The sequence below is a fragment of the Tribolium madens genome, unplaced genomic scaffold (assembly GCF_015345945.1).
Source record: "Tribolium madens isolate multiple individuals breed KSU strain unplaced genomic scaffold, Tmad_KSU_1.1 Scaffold_71;HRSCAF=194;Tcas5.2_LG6, whole genome shotgun sequence".
Taxonomy (NCBI): domain Eukaryota; kingdom Metazoa; phylum Arthropoda; class Insecta; order Coleoptera; family Tenebrionidae; genus Tribolium; species Tribolium madens.
The window spans coordinates 359,531-366,029 of NW_025401041.1; the positions used below are offsets into that span (position 1 = coordinate 359,531).

General features: G+C 36.7%; 1 long non-coding RNA gene and 1 pseudogene across 1 annotated transcript; both read left to right on the plus strand.

Annotated features, from left to right (window-relative positions):
* The first annotated feature begins 1 nt into the window (after position 1).
* Positions 2-240, plus strand: LOC123008979. Its single transcript, XR_006412995.1, has 2 exons — positions 2-52; positions 100-240. It is a non-coding gene; the product is annotated as an uncharacterized LOC123008979 (long non-coding RNA).
* Positions 241-830: 590 nt separating this feature from the next.
* Positions 831-5,000, plus strand: LOC123009096 (annotated as a pseudogene).
* Positions 5,001-6,499: the final 1,499 nt, after the last annotated feature.

Genomic DNA, 6,499 nt, shown 5'->3' on the forward strand with positions numbered 1-6,499 from the left:
TACGAAAAGAACAAAACGGAAAATGACTCTAAAACCCAAATGACGGGAGCAGGTAAGGTAAACACGATACGGTATTTTATTATGTTTTGGTCTTTTTAGTTGAATGCTAGATGAGGTTGCATCAACGATCTTACAGTCCCCAAGCATCTCTAGGGCCCTCTGACGCCCCCTAGACCGGCGAAAATATAGTGTAATTAGATTTAGGACGTTTTAAATAAAATTAACAAAATAAAACCGTTACAATATATATATTTTTTTTTTTGAATTCTTTGATAAAATTTACAAAATGTGTACGAAGAACTGATTTCTATGTGCAATCCAGAAATTCCGAGAAAAACAGTAATAGAAAAAGTGGCTTTTATTTTTGCGGTAATTTTTAACAAATTTGTAGTATTTTTACAAAACAAGCATATTACAGATCAGTAGCGCTCAAGTATACAAAATTTTGAAGCAAATAAAAAGCAGGCAAAATCTTCAGGATGCGTCGACGGGGAAAAAGAAGAAATTGCAAATTTTCTATGATCAGGGATTTAAAGAGGACTTGTCAAGAAAAATTTTTGATTTTCACCGAAAAAATAAACATTTTACCCTGCATTTGCAACGGAGAATTTGGAATTCCAATTTTTAAAAAGTACAGTATTTCGAATTCTCAAATCTATTGGATTTAAATACAAACAATGTAACGGCCGCAAAATATTAATGGAAAGTGCCCATTTGTTATCAAAAAAAAATATTTGAGGAGGTACCTACAATACTTAAATTCAGGGGAAAACATCAATTTTGTGTTCTTGGATGAGACATGGATCTACCAAAACGGTAGCCCTTTGAGAATGTGGATCCACGCTGACGACCGTAGGGGAAACCCAGCAAAAACTAAAGCAGAGGGAAGTCCCTTCACAGTTTTGCATGCCGGTTGTTCACCGTTCCCGATGGCTGTAGCCTCTTTTTAGATAGCAAAAACAACCATCGAGATTACCACAAAACAATAAACCTCGAGGTTTTTAAGAATTTGGTGGAAAATCAATTGCTACCGGCCATCCATAAAATGGATGGGAAGAGCGTTGTCGTTATGGACAACGCTCCATATCACTCCGTAACAATTGATAAACCAGTCAATTCTAACTCGTCAAAAGCCGCCATGCAAAGCTGGCTAGAAGCGCGCAACATATACTTTAATGCTGGGTGTACCAAGAAAGAGCTTTGGGCACTCATAAAGCCAAGGAATGGGGTCAATGAGCGTAGGTATATTATTGATGAGCTGCTTAACAGAAATGGAGTCGAAGTTCTTAGACTGCCCCCACACTATTGCCAAATACAATCCGATTGAATTGGCATGGGGGCATTGTAAGAACTACTGCAATAAACAAGTTCGAGCAAGACCCAGCTCAAAAGACACAGTATGGGCTTTATGGCACGAAGCTCTTTCTTGTTTTACGGTTGACATGTGGGCAAGTTGTGTAAGGCATTGCGAATGATTGGTGAAAGATGATTGGGATCATTAGCCGAATCAGAATCTGATTCTTCTGAATCTGAAGATGAAATAATAATGCTGTAAGTTTGTGAAGATGCAAGTGACCGAATGCGTGAGTGAGTGATTTAGTCTGTTATGAGTGTGAAAACAAATTATTTTTTCTCCTGAATTTAAGTTTTTTTGGGAAATTTACTCCTATGGTTGATTTACAGAACAATTAATTTAATCACACTTTAATTTAAGATTAATTTGATTATTTACTATGAAAAGAGTCTGTTTACAGAATATTTAATTGGAATCACATTTTAATTCGGAATTAATGTGACCTTAAGGAATGTAAATAAATGGTATCTTTTCAAATTAGTTTAATTTTGGGTTAAGTTTTAATTCGCTGTGTGAATAAATGATTTCAAACTTTATACAGTTTTTACTGTAATGTTGTATAAATTCTTGCGATAAAAATAAGGACCACTAAGCATTATTTGCGGCCGTTATAAAGGTCAGGTACTAACTCAATAAATTGTCAATAAATGTCAAAATGCTGTCAAAGGTGATCAGTGTAGGTAACCACCAATATAAAAAGTATTCGTCAAGGTTACTTCGTTATGCGTAAAAGTTGAGTACACTCGTAAATTCTGACCTTGAGAATTCTACTATCCAGTCGAGCGATTAAGATAATTTGTAATCGAGTCAACCTTGAATTCGAAAACGTATGTCTGTGAAATGTCAAGTAAAATGACAAGTCGAAAGGTAAAATGGCACGATCAAAAAGGTGATGATTATAATAACTGAATTTATAATTTACCTTCAAAAAAGAGCGGTCCTACTCGTATTATTATACATCGGCGACTAATTCCAGTCCATTTTGCCGTTTTACCTTACGACTTGTCATTTTATTTGACGTTTCACGACCAGTTAGACATACGTTCTCGGATGCAGAGATGACTCGATTACAAATTATCTTGATCGCTCGATATAAATACACTATTCTCGTTGGATATTTTTTTCATAAAACACTTTCAACTGAACAGTTTTTTAATATGACCATAAATGTAATAAAACAGGTACATGAATGTGGCTTCAAAATCTTCAGATTGGTAAGTGACTATCATAAAACAAATGTTGCATTTTTTAAAATATTGGGACCAACAGAACTGAAAACCAAGGTCCCTCCTCCAGTAGTACCTGATTTACCACTATTTCTTAGCTTTGATTACTGTCATGTTGTAAAAAATGCTAGAAATTTGTTATTGGACCATGACACGATTGCACCTACTGGAATTATTTCTGCAGAATACTTATAAAAGTTGTACAATTTACAAAAATCTTGTGTAGTGTGACGCTTGTTCCATTTTCAACATGAAAACATTTAACCTTCATAACTTCGAAATTTTTATAGGTAGAATTTTTTTCCATTTTTTCCATGTTCCTGGTATCTTTTCTTACATGGTATTTTTCTCTTGGGCGCGAGTTCTGGCGCACCTGTATACTGTATACATTAGCAAAAATATCTAGCAATACATCATACACAAGTCATATTAGTCTGCCACCCACAATTTCAGATAGAAGTCCCATGGAAAAGGTACTAATACGATTACCTGATTCTACAAAAGAAAACAACAGTTTACGAGACGATTAAAATGATACAGGCTTTGGGATAATGTCAGCATCAATGTTGTCGGAATATATTGTAAAAACATTGGAAGAAAAAATAAATTGTTCCTGTTTGTGTTCTTTTTATGGTTTTCAGGCTTATACACCAATGCTTGGTATAATTTACTTGCAAGATAAATGATCTTTAAAACATCCTAAACGATTTTTGATATCTTTGATAAAGAGAATCAGTAACATTATTTTAGACATAATACCATATATGCAAATGGAAGTGCATTGAAAATTACATATTCATTATTGAAAGATGCACTAAAAGCACATTTTACTTGTACTGATCACAACGAATTAACTGTAGAAACAATATTAACGAAATTAACAAAACCTTTATTTTCTTCTTATGCAAAAAATGCGTACAGATACCACGTATTCTACAAATTTATATTCAAAGTCGTTAAGCAGAAAAGTTCTGAAACTGTGACTTACAACAAAAGCGTATGACGAAAACTGGCTCACAACGGTATAGTACAGAACAATATAAGAATTCAAAAATATAAGATATAATTTCTGAATATCTTAAGTTCTGGGGTACACCTCAGGATGTATGAAGGGTTACAAAAGCTATAACCCATTCTTGGGACATGTATTTAAGTATAAAAACATTGAAAAGATTTATCATTTACAACTTGTATAAAGTAATTAATAAGTAATAAGACTATAATCTGATTTTAAAGCGTGTCTGCTCCTAACGCAATATAGTTACTAATGATGGTAATGAAGAATTTTGTGAGGGATGTGTTTATGGTAAACATCATCGTCAAAGTTTTCATTCGCGTAGTGATCCTGAGAGATTTTCGGCTGATTCTATTCATGGGCCAACATGCGTAAGAAAATTAATCTCGGGTGGTTCAATTGAAGACTTAGGAAGTCATTGTCCAATGACGTGCTACAAATCACAGGCGCTGACAATTACAGAAATCGAAGATGAGACGTTCATTATGACACACGTAGACGAGAAAGCCTACATTCGCTGCCACTCGAAGGAAACACCAATCGGACTCACAAACGACCAAATACAACCAGGGGCAAGGAAAATTCGGGTACCCTGTCATTGTACACTTATCTCAAGGAGAGAAGCTTTAATTGAAAAGAGATACCCGTGTATTGAGGAAGAAGCAAAAGAAGTTTCGGTGGTACATGTACTACCAGCAATATGGTCCTCGCTAGGTTCACTAGTCATAGGTGAATTTAGGCAGAAGGACCCACTTAGATTTACGAACGTGAGCCAATGTCTCAACTTGAACTGGACTCTTACTGTCCCCCATCTCAACTTAACATCAACAGAAAATCGAGTGGAAGAAATCCGAGAACAGCTGAGTAATCATAACATCGACCATCAGTAAAGCACTACGTACGCCCTACACGGAAACTCGATTATGTTAATTTGGAACACAGCGTTGTCTATCATATAGCGTACCTCGTATTAAAGAGAAACCCAGGAGGGTTAGTAATAACTTCCACTCCAGGAGTGCACGCTTGGGGTGAGAAGAACTTTTTGGGACACCAAATAGTACTCGTGCTCATGCACGTAGTATTATTAATCTTTTTTATGTATTTATTAGCAGAGTTGTTCAAGTTTTGTCGTAGAAAACAGAAAAATGCAGTGAAAAGAGAGAACTCTCGGCAAAAGGCGAGGATGCCAGAAGAAGAGGAAGGTTCGAGTCCGGAGGAAAGAGAAGTACCTCCTCCAAGGCCGGGAATGAATACGAGTACAAAAGGAAAATGTCGATCAGATGGACAACTGGAACTAGACGAAGCAAGTCTGTTGTTACTGGTGAAAGGTCACAGCGCAAGAGTGACCTTAGAACCTTACACAACGAAGAGTGAGGTCATTATACACAATGTAAGTAACATGTAATTGGGTTTTTCAAAAAAAAAAAGGGATAGGGCATTAGGGAAATGTGGATCAATATTAGTCATGGGTATCGTGGGGTAAAAAAAGGAAAAACAAGGGGAAAAAACGGGAGTGGAATATTTTACAGTCACGGCCAAGGTTGCAAGAAGATACCTGGCAAGGTCGAACCAACTCGACGTACGACTAATTCGGACTTGTCAGCATAATAGAACATAAATAGGTTAAGAGATCATATGTAATAGAGTCAATGACTCTTTAATACAATGTTATTAGGTTAAGGAAAAATTGTAATGTAAGTTTTTTTCTTTTTCTGGTTTACTCACATCATTTGAACGAGACGCCATCTCATATTACCATCCAAGGAGGAATGCTACCCTAGTGTAAGATCAGAGAGACAACTTGAGAAAACATCGTCAAATCACGGTGAAGACCCGGTGTACTCGTACAACGCCTAGAATTTGTCTTCTACCCTCCTATCGAGGTTTAACAAGTATGATGACCAAGAGAGTAACAAAATTTAAAGTCGCTCCAGACCACTACAAAAGGGTCGCAGAAAATAGCGAGCAAAGCGAAACAAGGAAATGCAGTCATGTCCCGACAAAAGCCTGTAAGGCGAAGTCTTGTTGAAGTAGGAAAAAAGCCAAAGCCGTCTCTCTGGTCGAAACTAGGTGGTAGTTGAAGATCACAGGGATCTAAACAGATGAGCGAAGAACATCGTGTGGAGTGACCAGAAAAAGTTAGATTTGTAACCGTTAGGGTAGCATAGAACAAGGATTGTCTAGGCGACAATCATGAAGGGCCGGGCATATGTCACAAACAGGAAGTTCAGCCACCTTTTAGGTTGAACACCCCATCGTAGTTGCGAGCTATTGCTGAATTGGGTATTGCCAATACCTAATGAAGCAATAGCTAAGTCAGCGTCTCGGGGGTTCGGGCCGCGAGGTCGCAAGACGGGCAGTCGATGATTGAGTGTCGATCGTGGTGACATATGGCTGATCCGACAATGTTTAAGAAAATACTTCTGTAAGTACATCACATTTAATAGTCTGTAATATACTCTTAAAGAAAACTATCATCGTTTTAATATTGCTCCCGTCCACTAGTCACACACGTGACAATATTAAGCGCCACAGATTTCCAAATCAATTAACCGCTTCAAAGAGTAGATAAAGCGAACTGGAGACACTTATCTGATGGAGCTCGATCCAATGAAAGTGTATAATAACACGGTTTGTGATTTACATTTTGAAAAATCCGACTATGGTACCAATTAAAGACTCCTAAATATCGTTGTAGTTTGCTTCTCTCTAATGATAAATATCAAACATGTTAAACAAAATGCAAACTTTCGAGGTTTCCAGAAATATCTCCCACCGATATCCTTATTCCTGATCCCAATGTTAGAACAGATCTACATGCTTTGGAAGGAAACTCGACATCCAATTTTTATAAAAATACTATTTTCGTTCGTGGTGCTGCCAATGATGGTAAATTTTTTAGAG